The sequence below is a fragment of the Aedes aegypti genome, chromosome 3 (genome assembly GCF_002204515.2).
Source record: "Aedes aegypti strain LVP_AGWG chromosome 3, AaegL5.0 Primary Assembly, whole genome shotgun sequence".
In the NCBI taxonomy this organism is placed as follows: Eukaryota; Metazoa; Arthropoda; class Insecta; order Diptera; family Culicidae; genus Aedes; species Aedes aegypti.
In genome coordinates this window covers 389,176,531-389,199,550 of record NC_035109.1, presented here as the reverse complement: position 1 = coordinate 389,199,550, position 23,020 = coordinate 389,176,531, and the positions used below count along the sequence as shown (strand labels likewise).

Here is a 23,020-nt window from a genome sequence, read left to right as displayed (position 1 = left end):
CCAGTGAAGAAGTAATGCCAAGAAGAAGCTGTTCATTTTACCCACATAGTGCAGGTGAAATAAACATTTGTATTGTTTTTTGCTAGCGATAAAAATATGTCAAAATTTAACTATTTAAGCCTAAATTCGTGTCGCTGCTACAGATAACATCCCTGTTTTTGATGTTGTGCGATAGAAGTAGACAAATTCCTCGTTTTTATATCAGAAACAAGATGATATTCTTAAGGTGTTCATTTTACCACCCCTTCCCTTACTGGCTGATTTTCTGGACCTAGTTTTACTAGTCCTTTCAGTAGGGCGGCATTCACCAATAACGTAACGCTCTAGGGGGAGGGGGGAGTAGACTCAAGCGTTACGGCTCATACAAAAATTTTTTTTACATCTTTTTCATACAAAACGCGTTACGGAGGGGGGGGGGGGGTCAAAAATTTCAAAAATCAATCCCAAGAGGACTGAGTGATTCTCCGTCGTCGTGGAACCTCCAATGCCACCGATGGTTTGATGATCCTTATGTGCTTACAGCCGTTGGACGAGCCGTTCAGAGATAACATTCAGCTGAGAAGCCGGATCAAGTAGAGCTCTGGTCCACAATAAGTATCCACTGAAACCGATGACCTAAAGCTGCCTGCAGCAGGACCGTTTGTGGAATCCGGCAGACATTGGCAACCATTGATGTGGAGCAGTGACTGAACGACGAAGTAGCGAGTGAACCTGAGGGGACCGGGGATGCTGATTTGAACCATTTGGCGAGTTTCTAGCGTTCTTAGCGTTTTACGCCACGCTATCAAGGTGTTACGTTTCCAAGCCATACAGATGTTCGTCGTAATGCTACTTTCACTTTTCAATCACTTCATGTTCATTCGTGCCTGTTGTTCAACATTGCGCTAGAGGGTATCATGCGGAAAGCCGGGTTCAACAGCCGAGGTACGATTTTCACAAGGTCCAATCTTTGCGGATGATATGGATATTAGTGTGGGACAAAATTTAGAACCTCGCTCCTGTCCACTTTTTGGATTGCATTTAGTTCTCATAACAACTGTGCAAAATTTCAGCTCGATCGGTGAAACTATATTTTAGTGCCAGCCGATCAAAGTTTGTATGGGATTTACTATAGGAAAACTTACTTTTGCAAAGAAGAATCGCCAGAGGTAGCCCATTGACCTCTATAAAAATTCTGAACACAGGCCTCGATAGCTATTTTTACGATGAAGAATATTGCCGAAGACCGCGAATCAATCCGATACTTCTAAAAAAAGTTGCCGCTAAAATATAGTTTCACCGATCGAGCACAGTTGTTATGGAACCTAAATTCAATCCAAAAAGTGGACTGGAGCGAGAATCTTAATTTTTCATATAACCGTGTCCCAGGCTAATGGATATAATTGTAAGAATATTTGAAACAGTGGCAGATATGTAAACCCGTCTGAAACTTGAGGCAACAAAAGTAGGACTGGTGATGAATGCATCACAAAGTACATGCTGGTTGGAGGTGCCTACCGTACTTATGGGCTCCAGAAGAACCATGTAAAAAACGCTGATTAGACATGAAGCGTGGAAGATGCTCGAGGAGGACCTGCAACCACTCGGAGTCTTCAAACGTCGGATGCTTAGGACGATCTTTGGCAGTGTGCAGGAGAACGATGTGTGGCGGCGAAGGATGAACCATGAGCTCACTGTACTCTACGGCGAACCTTATGAAGGTAGCAAAAAAAATGCTAATCATAAATCTTCGAGCTGTTTAGTAGAATACCTAGTACTAGTACACGACACTGAAGACGGCCTTACAGTTGAGGTCGAAATACGCGTATCTGCCAAAGGATACAAACTCTAGTGGAATTAAATGGTATAGTACTAAATTCCGATTTTTCATCTACTTAAAAAAATGCGTTGGACGGAGCATGTTGTAAGAATGCTGGACAACAACCCTGCAAAATGGTGTGATGGGCTGACTGCAAGATCTGGCGAGCGTGGGCCGCAGCCGAGGATGGAGAGGGGCAGCTGAGAATCGAGATTGTATAGCGTAAAATTGCATTGCATATAGCATTGCAAATTGTATAGCAAAAAACAAGTTTTCTTGTAATTATAATCTAATACTAATAAATGATGAATGATGAGGATGCTCATTCGTCTAGTTACCTCGAGCCTTACTCAGGCATATTTTGGTTTTCCAAATGTTTTTTTTTTTTATCTCAGAAAAGAACTGCTTGCTGTCTTCTCGTATGCCTCAAATGTAGAAAAATCGTGCTATATTTGACTACTAGTTAAAACACGGTGTTAATGCATCCAAATAAATGGAATACAATTATGTTTTTTTTTTTTATCGAAAGCTTTTGTGTTTTTTGTGCTTTTTTTTGTGGCCCTTAAAAATCAAGAGGTTTTGCAATAAAAACATAAAGGTTTCGGCATCCCATTTCCTGTGTTGTACATTACCTTCTTGTACCTTCAAGTAAATGTCAAGTATTCCCGACCAGTGCATTACATCTAAATTGTAGCACAATTCTCGCATAACTTCTGATCTCGCCCTAAAAGCCATTGGTAACTATGTGTGTAGCTCGTTGTTTCTGAGCATTTGAATGGATTTTCATGTTATTTAACAACGCTATGGGAAAGAACTGATCATTATCTACCTGTCCGTGATGTTGGTTTGGATGCTTATTCTTTCGTTTGCTCAGAAACAACGAGCTACACACGTGGCTACCAATGGCTTTTAGGGCGTTATCTCAGAGTATGCGAGAATTATATCAAGATTGGTTACAAAAAAAAACAAATATTGTTTCATTTTTGTTAGAAGCACTTTGAGTTGATGAAGGAAATTATAACATAATTAACACTCAATCATTTCTAATAACAAAGGCTGTTTTTAATTTGTTTCAAATTAAAACATAATTATAACACAATTTGTTATAAAAAAAATTGAAAGCAATTGCTTATAACAAATTTTGTTATAATTATGTTATGGAAAATAACAAAATGAGTTATAGTTTTGTTTGATTTGAAACGTCATCAGTTACAATTTTGTTAAAAATTATAACATGTTTTATTGCAATTTTGTTTAGTGTAGTGGAAATTGTGTTATAATTTTTGTTATTTTAACTACTAACCACCGAAAATTTTAACATATTTTGTTAGAAAAAACGCGCTTAATGTGTAGCAAAATCTGTTACAACTATGCTTTAATCCACTGGTCGGATTATCGTGAGCCTCATCATTTGAGTACTTTTTGTCATTATTTTTCACCTTAGCACACGATGAAGGCCTTTTAAGAAAATTTAATGACGCACTACAGCCTACGTGCCATGCAGCAGTTCATTCTACAACCAGTCCACGAGCATACTAAATCAGAACCCATCAAATGTCCTGCACAAAACATTAGGACATGGAGCTGCTTATGGTTGTCTTACGATGATGTGCAGCAGACTTGATTAGGATGTGTAAACGCTCCAGGGCTGAGGTTGCCGTGGCATCTAACTATGTGACGTGGATCGACGTTTCAAAGTGTATTACGTGAAACCGCATTTCATCGTGAATAGATTGTACACAATATACCAGCTGTTTCCAATGCTTTTTCATTACAGAGCTTGACATGGACTGTTCTTCTTAGATGTCGTCAATTTTGTTTCACTGATGACAGTCAGCCAATTTTAAAAACAAATTGATTCAAGTCTACATTTCATGCCATGATTATTTGAAATTTGATCCAATAATAAGTACATTAATCCTGTTCTTTATTTAAGAATGGAATATAATAAGTAACATCAATAGTTATAAATTGTAAAATATGGTAAAACTGACAAGATTGTTGAAAACCACTGCCATTGCTTCTAACCAATAGGAAACCTAGTCGCTTCCCGAACAACAATGGATGCTTAGAAATGACGTTGCCAGTAGTTAGCTACGTGATAGTAGACAGAGACGTGACCGAATGGACCAGATTGCTGAATTATAACGTCCACGTGGATTGACGCTCATTGCCGGTCTGTGAGATAAATTGATTGGATTACCACCTATTGGGGATGATAGAGATGGCCAAAAGATGAAATGGTACAACTGTCTCTTCCCTCAGTGGTCAATCGTGGTGATTTGATTTCGCTCGCATCAATGAGTCTCCAAATAATGGCTTTGATTGAAATGTTATTGTTGGAAAGAAAATTAAGTGAAAAGAGCATTTATCAGTTTATCTCGTGCTATGCGTACATAAATGCTTAATATAGTCATTGTGGTATCCTGATGTGTGTTAGTCTAGGAGTAAACGGATGAGTCGAGTCGAGAGTCTGGAGGTATACGCAAGCACGCTTGTAGCTGTTGCAAATATAAGTATATTTATAAATATTCAGTGCATATATAAGGTAGATATTTCATATGTAACGATAGGATATCACATTGGCGATCCTGCCATGATATTGCCATTAGTTTGTATAATTGAATAAGCTATATCAAATTGAAATCTAAAATAATTGGAATGTGAAAAAATGACGTCGATACTGATCTAATTAGTGTGTGTGAGGTGGATGTGATGTGAAATGTGTTGAAATCATCGATAGAAAAGGTAAAGTGATCATGCGACCGAGTTGCCAGTTATATTATTTCGTGCTAATATTATAAAGTTGCGTCGGGTGAAGCCCATAACCAACAGATGTGTTGAGTTGAGTGTAAATAGACAAACATGACGCTTGAGTAGAGTTTCAGCTCATTGCCAAGCAGTATAAATGTTGAGTCGGGTAAAGCCCAAGGCCAACAAATGTATTGAGTCGAGTATAGCTCATGGCCAATACAATAATCTACTAAAAAAAAAAGCTTGAGTAGAGTATTAGCTCATTGCCAAGCAGTTCAAAAGTTGAGTCGGGTGAAGCCCATGGCCAACATATCTATAGAGACGAGCATGGCTCAAAGCCAATACAGCTAGCCATGGAAAATCAATACAATTGAATCGGATATGGGCCACTGCACAAAAATCGTCCTCTTTCTTTCACTCTTACATAAAATTTGTAAACAACAAGGCCAGTAAACGTCAAAATTCGGAACAAAATCAAAACAGTGCAGAGCCCTATAGCCCAAGGCCATGTGGAGATAAAGGTAATTTGAGCTAAATATGAAAGTGCCAAAGTACAAAAAACTGTTTCGAGATGAGCGGATATATGATTGAATGTATGTTAGAATAAAGATTCATGTCTGTATACAACTTGATACCAGAATAGAGGAGACAAAAGGGAATAAATAAATGGATAGCTTTCAGGCTAAATTGGCGTGAAAATGAGTTAATCGCCATTGCTTCTTGTAAAGAGTGATAACAAACTGATAAGGCGAGCTGAAAAGAAATGTCATTTCAAATTACACACGTTATAGTTTTTGAAGTTTTGGCAGCACTATTCTAAGGCACACATCAGCGCACACGACAACTTTATGCACCTGAAATCGTTCGTATTCGTACAGCGGTATTCATATCATCTTTATATGTATGCATCCTCAGATTTGGTGCACTTCGTTCCTCCTCTCCTGTCAATGATTGCCACTCCACTCGCGCTGAGAATCATGAATAGGTATTGGAATTGTTACTGACACGCAGAAGGGAATTGGCTATAGTTTTGGATCCCGTTTTCGGAAGAATGTTATGTATGGTGATTTTAGTTGTGGAAATGGGAAGTTACCACAGATCAGCTATACGGTGAATCGTTTTCTCAGGTTTTCTCCGTTTTCTCATGCTCATTGTCGAGAAGATGTGCGGTTAATTTGCAGTTGTGTTTGGTTGTGTACCACGTAAATACCGTATGCGTGTGTTCGCTGCATTCGTTAGATAGCCCTTTTCATGTGACAGGTCCGTCTATGCATTTGTTTACATCGGTAGAGGAACGGTGCATACACGAAGCTGCCATGTTCATAGAAGAATTGTCAAAGAGCTTCCCGATCAGCTGTTTTGGAACGTCATGTGAATAGGCCTATTGATGCAGGGCATGGGAGGAGCACTGGCACTGACTGACACTCAAAATAATACAAACGTCATTAGTACGTGGAAACATACGTGATTTTTTTCCATCTCACTTTTCACGTAGCACTTACGTGGATCATAGGTAACACAGAATGAACACATGAACACTTCAACATCGTCACTTCCACCGTTGTTTCACGTAACAGCTACGTGAATTCTCCCGTAACTTTCACAAACCGTTCCAGTACATGCTAGATGATGTTCTCGTAAAATCCATCAACAATTTCCATAGTAATTACTCTGCTTCGTTTCAAATTTCATAAGGTTTATTCAATTCAAAAAGGGTTCAACTATTTAAAGAAAAGTGTTTTATTATATTAAATCGATGACACGGTGCTCAAATTCGATACAGCCGTAGTACATAGGTAGCTCCGACCGAGTTACTAGGTGCTTCGTTGGGTAGTGGTGCTCTGTTCAGTAGATGTAAACAGGTATACAATTTGGTACCCAGGTTGTCCGAGGATCCAGATTTACACAGCTCCTGCAGAATCACACAATGTGTGACATTCGATAAAACAATGCAAAAAAATTAATTTTAATACTTACGCTTTGGGTAGAATGAAAAATATCAATCAGGTGCCGCAAAAACTCTTCGGGCCAAATTCTGATGCTGCTTTGAATTGCAAGTTAGCTTTTTGCAAAGAAATTTTCGCCTCCATACTTCAAAATCAGAAATTCTTTTGAGAATAACTGACCTCATCTTCACAACAAACGATGAACGTAATATGAAATGTCAAATATCAAACCACAACACAGAATGAACTACCTATCGAAATAAATCTGAGCGGGGTACGTGATTTTCACGTAGGAGTGATGATCATAAACAGTAAATATTACTGAAGTCTCATTTCATCCTTACCAACGGTTGGATGATTGTTACCGTTGTCAGGTAAATTGAGGAAAAGTTCATGTTATAGGGATCTACGTGAATTTTCACGTAGCCTCGACATGTGGATTTTTTTGAGTGGATCATATCAAAAAGTGTGCAAGCGACGCGACGTTGTGTGAGAGCAATCGTGTTGATGTTTTTGCAACAAATAAACTGATGGTTACACCCTTACACTTGCACAGACATGTGCATGCGGTGCATGCTGCTTAGGTTTGCTTGCGATGTTTTATTAGGGCACATCTACAGTTAACTTTTTAAAAGCGAAGCGTGAGCGTTAAGCAGAACCCATAAAAGCATACAATTTTTTTTGAAACGTGTTTGAAATTACGAATGCGTTATTGACTGTTTAACGATAAACTTGCGACGATCGACGCGCCACCATATTTCATATAACGGAGGGTATTAGAACTAACTTGGAGGTGATGATTTGGAGGTTATTTGGCAATTTGGAGGTTAAAATCACCTTCAAACACTAGCGATTTTGCGGTGGGATGTTGACGTTTGATGACGAATCGCGTGGCCTCGGTAACATGAGTTTTGCTGACTATTGAAGAAACAACAATTGTTTTCCAAGATAAATTTGTTGAAGCAGCATTTATGGAATTAACAGAAGAGCAGAATATTGTTTTTTTGTGTGATGCCACATTTTAATTTATAAATACTATGCCCAAAACCCCCAAAACAATCGAAAGGCAACAACAAAAATTTGTCTGCGTTATTTGTGAAAGTCACTTTAGGTGTCAATCCTTTGGTTGAAATTTTAATAGGGAGCGTGGAAATTATGTGAAAAAGTTGCATTAACTTAAGCAGTTTTGTCATTTTGTAAAAATGTTCATGATGAAACTCTTTTGGCAAACAACATGTTACCCAATTATAATTACATCACGCTCACAGCCTATTTTTTTCATAGATTCGTATGGTGCGAGGACGGTTATTACCTTGTTTTCAAAGATTTATGATTCGAAACAAAATGCTGTCAGTGAGGTTCTTTTTGGATGGAAGAGACTAGTATGATGAGATCCGGTCTACTATATTTAAATATGGATATGAGTATGACAATGGAAATACCCTAGACGTCTTAAAGTCATGTCAGAAAACAAAGATTGCCAAAAAGTGCAAATTATGCAATAGTTCATATATTCAGTCCAAATAATCTTATGTTAAACCTATTCACAATGAATGATTATCACATCAATGCAATAAAGTTATACAATCTTTTTTTTCTTGCTTCAGGGAGAAGTGTAAAGAGGTTTTAGGTCAAAGTCACTGGTTACAGTATTATGCAGAATGTTTGTGGTCCATTTTTGATATTCTCATTAGCAATGAGTGGTTTTCGAACATTTCTGAAAGGGGAGGATGTGGTATCCTGATGTGTGTTAGTCTAGGAGTAAACGGATGAGTCGAGTCGAGAGTCTGGAGGTATACGCAAGCACGCTTGTAGCTGTTGCAAATATAAGTATATTTATAAATATTCAGTGCATATATAAGGTAGATATTTCATATGTAACGATAGGATATCACAGTCATAAATTTAGATATTTAAACAGTACTTTTGTTGCTACTTTCTTTACCTATGGACCAATTTTCGAATTCCCTTCCTTAAAAAAAATGTTTCTTATATTCTTAAGTCCTATTTTATTTTTTGCCACATTCAGCAGGACTTTTCTTCGAAATATGAGACTCTTTCCAAGGGTGAAATTTATAACGGTAGAAATTGTATCGAAATGAGCAATAATTACAAACTTTACACAAATTTTCCGACACGGCTCTCCGATTCTAGTGAGGAAGCTAACAATTCATATTTATTTGCTTGAAGAACAGTCATACCAGATTTTTAGTCATGCCCAGACAACCAGAAATCGCATGAAAGTTAACGTTACAACTCGTTTAATCATACTAATGACATCAAACCCGCAAAACACCGTGGATAAACTCGTCAGGTTGATGAGCTTCCTCGCATAAAACACTTCTTTTCTGAGTTCATTTGTACATTTTGTTTCGTCCCATACACTCGTACAAAGTAAGTCGAATCAATCCGTAGCAGCTGTCAAATCAACATTTGTTATCATAAGTTAAGTCGCATAAGATCACAGGTTAGTTCGGTGGAATATTTATACACTCGCATTGTATGTTATTAATTATTCATCACATAATATATGCACGCATATCGCCTCCACTTTTGTACGTAGAAGGCCTTTTCGCGACATCTTTTAAGTGAAATGTTGCACATACAAAGCCTCCAGGTGATTTCGTTAAACGTACATTTTGGTTGTCTGGGTGCTCTGCAACAAACTAATTTTATTCGTACCAACGAAGGTAACCATTAGAATTTAGACAATTCAAAACCCTATGGACCAATGCACGAGTTCACTCATTGACTTTTGAGCGGTGCCGTGTTATTTATGTGACCATGACAACGAGTGAATTTGGCATCGCTCAAACGTCAAATTAGTGAACTTGTGCATCGGTCCATATCAATACTGAGGCAATGCACGAGTTTACTAATTTGACGTTAAGGCGGTGCCAAATTCACTCGATACCATGGTCACATAAAGACACGGCACCGTTCAAACGTCAACGAGTGAACTCGTACGTTGGACCACGACACATATGTTGAGTTCATTAAACTATGAATGAATATATGAAAAAAATCACGTGCTCAGGTGGGATTCGAACCAACGATTTTTACTCGATATTATGTATCTCGATATTTCCCCTAACTTGATGAAATGCGCGGTCCCTTTCATTTGGCATGCTTTGATACCTTTGTAAGTCGATACCCCTCTAACACAATGTTCCCTAACTCGATGCTATCTGTTTCAGTTTACCTCTCTAACTCGAAATTTTCATGAAAAGTTCTAAATGTTCTTCAAACGATAATAAATGTCATTAATATTATGATTAAGTTGATAGTAAAATTAACATTTACTGCCCATTTCTGGGTGATAAAACTTTCAATTTTCACAAACCGATAAAAAAATTGAATATTAAAAATATATTTTCAGTATCTCGATACTTCCTTAACTCGCTGGTCCCTTCAATATCGAATAAGGGAGAGTTGATTGTATAAAGTAAAAAATATACATAAAAATCAAATGTTGGAAGTTCCAAAATATAATTATTTAAAAAAAATATCGTTGAAAATCTAGTATGAATTTTTTGAGATCATGATTGATACTGATTGACAACGACTGTAATGCGTCTGATTTTGTTCATAAATTGTGTACCAATTTACCAAAATGAAACAACTCTTCTAAACAATGCCAAGTGGTTGACAATGAATTATAACCTTACGACAGCACTAAAGCAATTATTCGAGTCATTCGTTAGCAATCTTTTTCATTTGCAGTCCATTATTTGTGCCAGTAATTGTCAGCGGCTAGTGTACCGGAATGTCCATTTGAGGGCAACTTTATGTTTGACTAAATTGAAAATAGTTTTCCATATGTACACGTCGGTTTACACAATGGAAACATGAGCCGAAAAAAGAAAAAAAAACAGCATCAACATGCAAACTTTTTGTTGTTTCCATGTTTTGCTGCTAGTGCCCCGAATCGCTGGTCAGTTGCTGGTGGTCTTGTGTGCCTATTGTATTGCAGAATGTATTTCTGCATGCGGACTAAAATATTTATGACCCTTCTGGTTTACCCGATAGCGGATGCCATTTTTGGCGGGAAACTGACTGCGAGGTCGACGGCAATGTGTTTCTGAATGTGAATGTGATCCATGTGAGTCCATAACCGGTGAATTATATACAACAACAAAATGATTATCTTTCGATAGCGCTCCGTCACATCCTGAATGCCGATAGAGATTGAAGGATTATCTCAGCACCTAATCGCATTAGCCATTGTATCAATTCACAACCAATAACGAACCGACGGCGATTCCATTCCAATCACGCCGGAAATATCATTACACTGATTTCCCCTTTCCTTTGAAATCGAAATCAGATCCCAGCCCACAACCCATCTCTAATAGAGAGCAGCCAACAGTGCAGCGCACAGTGGCGCACCGTCATACAAAGGACGAACAAAAACTCATCGATTCAAAGCGATAATTTACCATCTTTACTTGATGCTGAAATACCCAGTCAACATATTGATTTGTATACGATTAATTCACTCGTATAAAATACACGGAATGAGTTTATACCACCCAAAGTAAACCAGGCTTGATAAGACTACTCAACATCACCAGAGTTTGGTAGCATGCTTTATCGCCCTATTCGGGTTTACTTTAGGTAATCGATATTCAAAACTGAAAAGGCAATAGGGAGTTATCCAAAAATGACGTCCATAATTTGGGGGAGGGGGGATTTACGAAAGTGTGACAGTGCTCGTATAAGGCATTGGAAAAAAAACGTGACAAATGGGAGAGGAGGGTCTAGAAATCCCAGAAATTATAGCCATATTTGAATCATCCCTTACTTTACTTTTGCTGGCTCTACGTCCTTCAAGATATGACCTGCGCCACAATGTTACGCCAACTAACTCGGTCCATGGCTGCTAACTTCCAATTTCTCGGGGCGACTTCCAAGATTCTGCTCCACTTGGTCAAACCACCTAGCTCGTAGCGCTGGTTCATTCTTCTCCTCCATACGCCGTTCTCACACACTCCGCCGAAGATCGTCCTAAGCGCACGTCGTTCAAAAACTCCTAGCGCTTGCAGGTCCTCTTCGAGCATTGTCCACGTCTCATGCCCGTAGAGGACTTGTACATGGTACACTTAGTACGGAAGTAAAGTTTACCAGACCGCAAGGTCTTGTGGAGTCCGCAGTAAGCACGACTTCCGGCAACGTCTTCGAATTTCTCTGCTGCAGTTGTTTTCCGACGTTATCAATGATCCGAGACAAATTCGTCCACCACCTCGAACTCATCCTCGTTGATCATCACGCGTCTGCCAATGCGAGCTTTATCGTGGTATACTGTTCAGCAACCACCTGGAACGTTCTTCCGACAATGTCCACGTCGTCAGCAAAGCAGATGAACTGGCTGGATTTGTTGAAGATCGTGCCCCGCATGTTGAAGCCCGCCCATTTCACAACACCTTCTAGCGCAATATTGAACAGGAGGCAGGAAAGACCATCGCCTTGTCGAAGTCCTTTGCGTGTTTCAAACGGGTCCGATAATGCTCCCGATATCTTCACACAGCACTGTACACAATCCATCGTTGCTTTGATCAGTCTAGTCAGTTTCCCGGGAAAACAATTCTCGTCCATAATCTTCCATAGCTCCTTCGCGGTCGATGGTATCATAGGCCGCTTTGAAATCAATGAATAGGTGGTGCGTAGGGACTTGATATTCGCGACACTTTTGAGGGATCTGCCGCAACATAAAAATTTGGTCTGTCGTCGATCGCCCGTCCACAAAACCGATAACTTCCCACAAATCCTTGCCAGTGGCGATAGACGGCGGAAGATGATCTGGGAAAGCACTTTATAGGCTGCGTTAAGAATGGTGATCGCTCGATAGTTCACCCTTTTGTCCCCCTTGTCACCCTTTTTGTATATTGGGTATATTATTCCCTCCTTCCACTCCTCCGGTAGCTGTTCTGTATCCCAGATCCTGACTTGGTGCAGACAAGTGGCCAACCTGTCTGGGCCCATTTTAATAAGTTCCGCTCCAATACCATCCTTTCCAGCTGCTTTGTTATACTCGAGCTGTTTGATAGCATCCTTAACATAACCTATTGTGGGAGTTGGCACGTCTCCCTCATCTGCCGTACTGATGAAGCCATTCCTCCTGCAGTCTTGATCTTCCTCCTCTGCGCCGTTTAGGTGTTCATCGTAGTGCTGCTTCCACCTTTCGATCACCTCGCGTCCGTCCGTCAAGATGCTCCCATCCTTATCCCGGCACATTTCGGCTCGCGGCACAAAGCCTTTGCGAAATGCATTGAATTTCTTGTAGAACTTACGTGATTCTTGAGAATGGTACAGCTGCTCCATCTCGTCACACTCCAACTCTTCCAGGCGGCGCTTTTTATCCCGGAACAAATGGCTTTGCTGTCTTCGCTTCTGTTCTTATCGTTCCACGTTTTGACGCCTTGCTGCAGCATTATCACCCGCGCTGCATTCTTCTCGTCCAAAACCGTCTGACACTCCTCGTCGAACCAACCGCTCCGTCGATTTGCTTCCACGAACCCAATGACACCTTCCGCTGCGTTGTTTATGGCTGCTTTGAGACTACTCCAGTAGTCCTCAAGAGGGGCTTCGGTGAGCTCTCCCTCTTCCGGCAACGCTGCTTCAAGGCTTTACGCGTAATCAGTTGCGACTTCGGGTAGCTTGAGTCGTTCCAGATTGTAACGTGGTGGGCGTCGGTACCGAATGTTGTTCACAACGGAGAGTCGTTGGCGCATTTTAACCGTCACTGGGTAGTGGTCCGAATCGATATTTGCGCCGCGATAGGTTCTGACGTCGATAATGTCCGAGAAGTGTCTTCCATCAATCAAAACGTGGTCGATTTGCGATTCAGTCTGTTGCGGTGATCTCCAGGTGTACCGATACGGGAGGCTGTGCTGGAAGTAGGTGCTACGTATGGCCATGTTTTTGGAGGCGGTGAAATCAATCGTTTTCGTTCGTAAGCTGTTGAGCGCTGAACTTCCCTATAATCGGTCTAAATTCCTCCTCCTGGCCAACCTGAGCGTTGAGATCTCCGATAACGATTTTGACATCATGGCTTGGGCAGCCGTCGTATTCACGTTCCAGCTGCGCGTCATCGTCACTTGCTAGGTGAGGGATGTGCACGTTGAATATGCTGATATTGAAGAAACGGGATTTGATCCTCAACTTGCACATACTGTTATCGATTGGCCCCTACCCAATCACGCGCCTCTGCATTTTGCCCATCACGATAAAAGCTGTGCCCAGCTCATGTCTGTTGCCGCAGCTCTGGTAGAAGGTATAACCATCCCTGTACATACGTTAACCCTTTCAAGCAAACCTCCAGCAGCGTTACGATGTCGGACCCTCAATAATTCGGAAAGAATGCGGGTACCGTAAAACGGGGTAACTTTGATAGTTTTTTCGAAGAAAACTTGAATATTTCTACATGCTGTTTCAAAGAATTACAATTTATATTTTTAAAACAAGTACTGACATCCTAGCTATCGATTGCACTTGATAGATTGCCAAAAGATTTATTCTGAATGGATTTATAATTTTTCATATAATCGAAAGTCGGTTTTCTGTTTTGGGGTAACTTTGATAATGGAGTATAAATCGAACAAAATCGAATGAATTACGGAACATTTGTAGGGCGTTGCATACCTCTAGGCGTTTAACGCTATATGGAAATTTCTGACTTAGATTACAAAAATGGTCCCAGTTTGTAAAAATGGTTTTCGCTAAGAGATTTGAGACCGAATACATGTTCTACTATAACTAGGCTGTCATGGGTAAGTGACGAACTCATTATGACTTTATCAAATAGTGGTCGTAGAGCAGATTGTTAGTAAGCGTTGCAAAAATGCTAAAATTATGTAAATTTTAAATATTTGCATAAAAATCGTCAAATGCATTTGATTCCAATGAAAATAGCTTTGACATGAAGTGTCATACTAATATTATTTAGTTTTGCATTCGTTTTTCTTAACTGATTGACAGAAACTTCGTTATTTCGTTTAATATGTTGGGGGTCCCGCACTATCAAAGTTACCCGCATTATCAAAGTTACCCCGTTTTACGGTACTTCCCAAGAAGTTGAGAGACTTACAGTTCCATGATCCGAGTTTCCAATCGTTAGTCTATTTTCGATGCCTGGGTCTATGCCGATTATTCCGGTACGAATTTACATTGTGTGCTTCCTGTACTGCTGGTTTTTACGGCTGGCTTGTAAGGCCTGAACCAACCCCCTGTCTCGCCGGAGGATCATCGTGCACAGCACTATTTAGAGTCCCACGCTGGCACTAGGACGATGATCAGCCGGTCCTAACATGGAGAACAGACGCTGTTTTGACCCGCCCCTAACATGGAGAACAGACGCTCTGATAAACTACAACCTCAGAAGAGAGGAACCCCCCTTCCCTGTCAGCATACGACCAAGGTCCCACCAGGGTTGGTTACCCGATCTTCCCTTTTTCAGTGGTAGTAACAATCAGTGTCGCGGGAAGTAGGCAGGACAGATAGGACATGTACTACGCACAAAAACACCTGGGTAGGACATTTAAAGGACTGTCCTACCCATGATTCAACATAAACAAAAAACACAATAAAGGACGATTGAGAATATGTAGTATAAATCGTTTGAAACTAGCTGTAAGAACTGTTACAAGAAACTTCTTTAACTATTAGATAAACTAATTGAACAATCCTCTATGGCATGTCTGAATCTACGGCCAACGTTATATATGTTCTGGGATAAAATAGTACGAGCATTCCTGGAAGTAGGTTTTGAGTGATTTCTAGATCATCATCAGTGAATTTTCAGTAGATTGTCGAATTTAATCAATCAAAGCATTGACGAATCTCCTGACGATTTTCAGAATGATTCCTACAGAACCCCCCAGCACACTCTCTTATATTATTTGGTTGATTTAGAATTGCCTTTGGAATTTTTGGGAGTACCTTATTCTGTACTTTTTGTATTGTTTATCCATTTGTTATCCAGAAATAGATGATGAAATTGTAAAGGCAAGCAGTTTAGTCTTTTTTTTTGTCAAACTTATTGAAAAAAAAATGATTTAAAAAGGATAACAATATATTCATGGATTTTTAAATATTTCTGATAACAATAATTAATCCAATGAATGCTCCTAAAGACAGGACTGCTAGTAGGTTTCTTTTTGGAGGCTTGGTCTCTATTTTAATGATAGTTTCTAAAAAGGCTCTATTATAAGTAGATGGTCTCTAAAGTATCTACTTTAACCCAAGTGGTCTCTAAAGTATCTTTTTTTTTTCTTATTCTGTTTGCATTGAATTCTGATACTAAATTGAACAAGCTCCAAAGAAACATACAGAGATTATAACGGGATCAACAGGCTCATCAAGAATTACGCCTCAGATTTACCGAGAAAAAATAGTGATCTTATTTAGAATGCTTTCAGGGATCTCTCTAAAAAATCTTCCAGGAATTCTTAGTGGTTTTGCAAAATATGCTTAGACGCATTTCTCCAGAAATTACTCCAGGAAATCCTTAAGAACTCCGAAGCTACTACTCCAGTAATTTCCTCGAGTATTTATTTGATTTTATTTCCCAAAACTATCCTAGAATTTCCTCGAGATATTTTATCACTAATCCTTCAACCTATTTATCTAGTTGTTACTCTAGGGGATCTTCCAAAGATTTCTACAGAAGTGGTTGTTCCGAAGTATTTGAATACAAAAAAAAATGCTAAAAGGTTTTTTTTTTCAAGATACCCTACAAAAATTCCTCCTCCTGCTCTTGTGGATTTCTTCAAGAATTCATCTACGATTTCCTCCCAGAAATCCAAATTTTATTTAGGAGTTCTTCGTACAACTTTTTTTTGCTATGAATTTTTCCAGCATTTCATCTAAATATTACTCCTGCAGTTTTACCAATCATTTCTTTAAAAAATTCTCAAAAAATTCCCATCCAATCTTCAAAAGTTTATTCAAGTTTTCAGACCAGTTTTACTACAGCAATTAGTTGAATAATTCCTCCGCTCCCTCCTACAGTAATTTGTATGGAGATTCGGTCCAATGGCTTTTGACAAATTTCTTCAGAAAATCCAGCGGAAGAGTATCCTTAGTATTCGATTATTTCTTTAATCGATTATATTGGCAATATATCTAGGAAATCTCCTAAAACTTCCTCAACAGTCCTGGTGTTATTTCTGATATCCTTGTTAATTAAGAGTGTCTTTAAAATTTACACTAGTTTCATCAGAGGTTAATCTAGATTTTTTTTCAGAAAAACCTCAAGAATTGATTTGGAGACATTCATGTAAAAAATCCTAAAAAATCATTCAAATGTTACTTGAGAAAATCTCAAAGCATTACTGAAGGAATCTTATAGGGAATCTCGGGAGCAATTGTTGATGGTATTTTTAGAGATATGCCTAGTTGAAATCTCGTATAAATGCTTAGACGACAATTTTTAAGGAAATTTGTAGAAATTTCTGGAGAAGGTATTGACTGAATTTAAGAAGACGTTTTGACTGGGAGTTTTGAAGGATGCCCCAGTGAAATCGATGGATGAATCAGTGGATAAAATCTTGGAAGAATTAGGAGTTTCTTGAACAAAAATTTCAAAGAATTTTGGGAGGAATTCAGGTGGAGAAATTCGTGAGTCTCTCTCAGGTTTTGACAGTTCTCGACAACCATTGAAGAAAATTGATTTCTAGAGCTATCTAGCGGGCCTTCCTTAGCCGAATGGTTAGAGTCCGCGGCTACAAAGCAAAGCCATGCTGAAAGTGGTTGGGTTCGATTCTCGGTCGGTCCAAGGTCTTTTCGTAAAGGAAATTCCCTTGACTTCCTTAAGCATAGAGTACCATCGTACCTACCACACGAAATACAAATGCGAAAATGGTAAGTTTGGCAAAGGAAGCTCTTAGTTAAAAGCTGTGGAAGTGCGCATAAGAACACTAAGCTGAGAAGCAGGCTTTCCCAGGGAGATGTAATGCCAATAATAATAAGAAGAAGCTATCTAGCGGTTGAATTCTCAGTAATATTTTTCATCAACAGATAGCATTTGATCTGCTGATCAACTTTGCCAAAGACACACCTTCTAGCTCATCGAGATCCGTTGAATGAACGGTTAGGCCAATTTCGGACTGCATTTACGTTGAAATTTATTTGAAACTAGTGGTCCCGGCAAACTTAGTCTTGCCATCAAGTAGGCTGTTGAAAAACGCTATGGATCGTCCTATACAAAATGACAGCTCCGTTCACGCCCGTTTTTTCGACTTTCCCGGTGAAAATCCTGGGATTTTTATGCACACAAACACGTCAAATCGGTTGACCCGTTTGGAAGCCATTTCGTGACATACAAACACCACTCCATTTTTATTTATATAGAAGATTAATTGATCTACTGGTCTCCAATAAGTGGCCATTTGAAAATTCAAGGTTCGTCTCAGGATTTTAAGAGTTTACGGACAATTTTTGGACCTTCATTATTTGAGGTTTTGTCTGGCCGTGCGCCACTATGCAGTGAAGGGAAATCATTCTTCATACGCCAATTCACTGATTCAAGGCATGAAACGCTGCTCAGCCCCTGCTCTGATGTGGTGGTCCATTACGTGCCTGATTTGTGCCATGCATCAGCCCCAACCAACCCTCTGCTCATCAAGTCCGGCAACGATATCGGTATTTATTGTTATCTTATTTTTTTCTTCTTTTCGCTTCATGGTTTGATTCCTTTGGTCGCGTTTCGAAAGTCATCTCGGCAAGTGGAAACATGAAATAGGAAATTTTTATCACGTTTTCGGTCGCTTCCCGATGATGATATTCCACCACTCCGGACGAGAATTGGACCCGAACCGCCTGTCCGAGTCTGAGAGCATTTTTCTGGTCCATCTTGGGTGGTAAAAGCAAAACGACGAAACGACTCAATTCCATCTAAATAGCTACTTTTACTGCAGCTCATCCATATGATTCGTTGCCGCCTTCTGGCGTCAGGCTTTTAGAATGGGAAACGTCTGACTGCGGAAAACATGTACAAACAACCATGCGCACACACATACGGCCGTATTCGAGTCCCGCAGTGCTTGAATTAGGTTAGCAGACATGGTGTCTGCTTGATAATTGAGGACAGCATAATAATGCTTTAGGATTGCTACTCTTCAGTTCTAGACAAAAACAATCTTTTCTTTGTCATATTGAATAGTGCATGCATATTTTCGATCCTCTGAAACCACTTTTTCCATTATGGTACAAGCGAATTATATTAGTCAGAGCAGTCGTTTTAAAACATGTGAAAAAGACTATTATTATTATTATTCTACCTTCATATTCGGCCATTCTTCATAAAACAAATTATATGACTAGATAATGGTTAAGTAGACATTGTTTGAACTCAAGAATTCCGGTTGTCTGGCAACATTCTAATATGTTCCACACGCGTGCATTGGTCGTCCCATTTTTCCACACGTTATCACCTCCCCATCTATTATCACGGTAGAGATCACCGATCGCTATCGATCGGCAATGATCGTCAATACTATCCACTGACCCCATCGTATCGCCTGTATACGAGAGGCAGTTTAGTTTTCATTCGATCTGCGTTCTGTACCGTACCGCATCGGACAGAATTTGCGTACCATCAAATCGGTCGAGCAATAAAGTTTTGTGTGTGGGCCCAATGAAGGGCAACTGAAATAAAACGGTCGTTTCTTGTTGTAATTTAGTTTTTAGTGCTGCTCCGAAAATCAATCTTTCGCCAACGGTCCCGGTAAAGTGTAGAAACATTTTGGTCCTTCAAACCGGATGACCGTTGGACGATCGATAGTGGACTGTACACTATTAATGGACTGTGGACTATCCGCCCGTCGGCGAGTGAAAGTGTGAACAGTTGTGGCCATTGTTGGCGGTAAGACGCAAATCGCCTCTGTGAAGTGGCTCAATAGAGCGAAAAAAGTGAATTTGGCGCTACTTCTGCACCCGGCTGAGCCCGCCGATGATCATCTAGCCAGCCACCCCACTGGACGGTAATCGACGCTGAGCAACGGATTAGGAGTAGAGATTGGCCATCAAGGAGACTTCTGCAGGAACCAGGATCGACAGTGTCAAGGGAAGTACAATTGCTTGTGATTTGTGGTGGCGCCAAATGATTCTATGTCGGAGATCATATGAATAAAATGGTGGTTACAGATTTGATTTTATTTGCATGCGAATTTGTATCCCTGAGTTCAGTTGACGGTTGGTCTTTGGTTCTGCTGGCTTTTCCGAGGCTCGTTATTTCACCTGGTTGGCTCCCCTCGTCGTTGTCAATTTGGTCGGTCTGTTCTCTGTCAATTTGTGGGCCGTCGAGTCGAGTCGCGAATCACGGTTGTCGAGTGATAGTGAGTGCAAGTGAACTTGAACATTGTGCGGTTTGCTTTACAGACTACAGTGCGGTGCAAATAATAGGGAACAGTGGAACTTTTTTGAAATTTTTAATAAGTGGTTCGAGAGTGAACTTTCAAAATGAGTGAACTGAAAGAGTTGAAGTCGCAACAGCGACAAATTCGGAGCACGTTTGAGGGAGTGAAGCAGTTTATTGCGAAATTCAAGCGCGACAAGCATGAGGCTCAAATCGACACCCGAGTGGAAATCCTGGAGGAAGCAATGAAGAAGTTTTACTGTCTGCGTCGGAAGATTGAAGCGCTCACGGAGGAAGCTGATGAGAAGGAGTTGCTGGCTACCAAGGGTGATCCAGTAGAGATGAAGGCAAACCTGGAAGCACTCGTTGAAAAGCGGCAATTAGAACATAGCATCGTCATCCAGCAAGCAGAAGACAGTTATTGTGAGCTGAAGTCAACGCTACAGCTTCTACGTAGCAAACCGCCCTCAGAAGGTTCCTCTGGTCCATCTGTTAGTTCCCAAGGAGGTTCAGCGGCTCTGTCGACAGTCAAGCTACCGGAGATTCGGTTACCCAGCTTCAATGGAAACATCCGTGATTGGGTGACATTTCGGGATATGTTTAGGAGTCTGATCCACCGCAACACCCAGCTAACTGACATCGATAAGTTCACCTATCTCCGATCTTCACTCGCAGGAGAAGCTCTTCAAGAGGTTGAACGGATAGAAATAACAGCGGCGAATTATCTCATCGCCTGGCAGCAACTGCAGAAGCGGTACGAGAATAAAAAAAACTCATCGTCAAATCTCATATCGATGCACTTTTCGCAGTTGAGCCGTTGAAACGGGAGAGTTACGAGGCATTGTGTCATCTCATTAGCGAGTACGACCGTAATCTCCAAATGTTGGACAAAATCGGCGAAGACACCTCCGGATGGAGTACCATTCTCGTCTACATGGTGTGCTCTAGACTGGATTCAGCAACCCTCCGAATCTGGGAAACGCATCATGCCTCAACGGAGGTGCCAGTGTACGAGGAGCTGATGGAGTTCCTGCGCAAGCATTGTGCTATCCTGCAGTCGATAGCACCAGTGAAGTCCGCTCAAACCGAGTCGAAGAAGCCCAAGTTCACCGTGAGCCACGCTCAGACATCCATTCCAGTCAATCGGTGTACCTTTTGCTCAGAAGAGATGCATTCAGCGTTCAAGTGTCAGAAGTTCATGAAGATGAAGATTCCGGAGCGGTATGAGAAAGTGAAACGGCACGGGCTGTGCCTGAATTGTTTGTCTTCATCACACATGGTTAGAGCGTGTACGGCTGGCGTCTGCCGACACTGCCAAAGGAAGCATCATTCTCTCCTCCACTCTGGAGGTGGTACCGGTGGAAAATCTGCCATTCCCGCCGCTCAAAACGATTCCTCCGGCCCACAGATTCAGAACCGATCACAGACGAACACACAGCAACCACAGACACAAGCCCAGAACCAACCAACACTGACTCAGACACCTAGCACGGGATCATTTCCCGTCGCAAACATAAGTTCGCAACCCCCACCACCAGCCACCACAAATCGCACACTTCCAAGCAATTCCCTACCCGCCACCATACACACTTCTTCTCGCCAAGTTTTGTTGTCGACAGCGCTAGTTCGCGTGTCAGACAGATACGGTAACACTCAACTAGCTAGAGTGCTCCTCGATTCTTGCTCCGAATACTGTTTCGTCACAACAAGTCTTTCTCAAAAACTGAGACTACCTGAAACTTCCAGCTACCTGTCAGTAGCCGGAATAGGAGGCTCTGTTGTGAAATCCACGAAGAAGGTGGACGCCACTATAGCTGCACGGTCGTTCCACATTTCATCATACTCTGCGAACATCCAGCTTCACGTCCTGCCTAAACTGACCTCTGAGTTGCCGATTCATCCCGTCAACATCGAGAAGCTAGCTATTCATAGTGAAATCATCCTGGCAGATCCTAATTTCTGCGAACCAGGCCCAATCGACATTATCCTCGGCGCAGAATACTACTACGACTTTCTCCTGGAAGATAGGAAGAAACTGTTCGAAGATGGACCAACGCTGCAAAGCACAGTCTTCGGATGGGTTGTATCTGGTCGAGTTTCCGGGAACGCCATCAAGATTTCCTCAACGATTACCCACTCCTATTCCACGGTTGAGCTGCGAGATCTCGTTGCTAAGTTCTGGGAGTTGGAGTCCTGCAACAGTGCCAGTACGATGTCGGTAGAAGAAACAGTGTGCGAGGAGTTGTTCGACAAGACGACAATACGTGATGGAGATGGAAGATTTGTCGTCACCCTTCCCAAAAGAGAGCATATTATCAATCAGTTGGGCGACTCCAAGCTCACCGCGCTTAAGAGACTTCACGGGATGGAGAGACGTTTTATCGGCAACGACATGTTGCGGACTCTTTACATCGATTTCGTCCAAGAATATTTGTCCATGAACCACATGCGCGACGTTGACGTTAGTGAAGATGACAAGCTGTCCTACTATCTCCCACATCACGCCGTTCTCAAACCCGAAAGCACGACAACAAAGCTACGTGTTGTGTTCGACGCCTCCTGTCGAACGTCGACGGGAACATCCTTGAACGACGGATTAATGGTAGGACCTGTGGTGCAAGATGACTTGCTCGCCATCATTCAGCGTTTTCGCTGTTGGAAGTTCGTGTTAGTCGCGGATATCGCTAAAATGTACCGCATGGTCAAGGTAGCAGAAGCCGATCATTCCCTCCAGCGGGTTCTATGGCGAGATTCGCCTGATCAGCCTGTCAAGACGTACGAATTGACAACGGTCACGTATGGCACGGCCTCAGCACCATATCTTGCAACCAAGTGCCTCCAACGGCTAGCACCGGAAGGAGAAGCGTCGCACCCAGCAGCTGCGAAAGTCGTCCGCAAGGATTTTTACGTTGACGATTTGTTGACTGGTACCGACAGTCTCGACGAAGGGAAAGCACTCGCCATAGATCTAATTTCGCTGACGAACTCAGCAGGCTTCATGTTGCGCAAGTGGTGCTCGAACAGTTCCAAGCTGTTGGCCACGATTCCAGCAGAGCTTCGAGAAGAACGCTCCACCCTTGAACTCGATTCGTCAACGTCGATTGTGAAAACTCTTGGGCTCACTTGGGAACCTGCTAAGGACATTTTCAAGTTCGCCGTACCATGCTG

The 23,020-nt window shown here is 41.2% G+C and overlaps 1 long non-coding RNA gene across 1 annotated transcript; it reads right to left on the bottom strand.

Annotated features, from left to right (window-relative positions):
* Positions 1–6,231: 6,231 nt before the first annotated feature.
* On the bottom strand, positions 6,232–6,682 carry LOC110679491. Its single transcript, XR_002502525.1, has 2 exons — positions 6,530–6,682; positions 6,232–6,464 (listed from the first exon to the last, which is right to left on the bottom strand). It is a non-coding gene; the product is annotated as an uncharacterized LOC110679491 (long non-coding RNA).
* Positions 6,683–23,020: the final 16,338 nt, after the last annotated feature.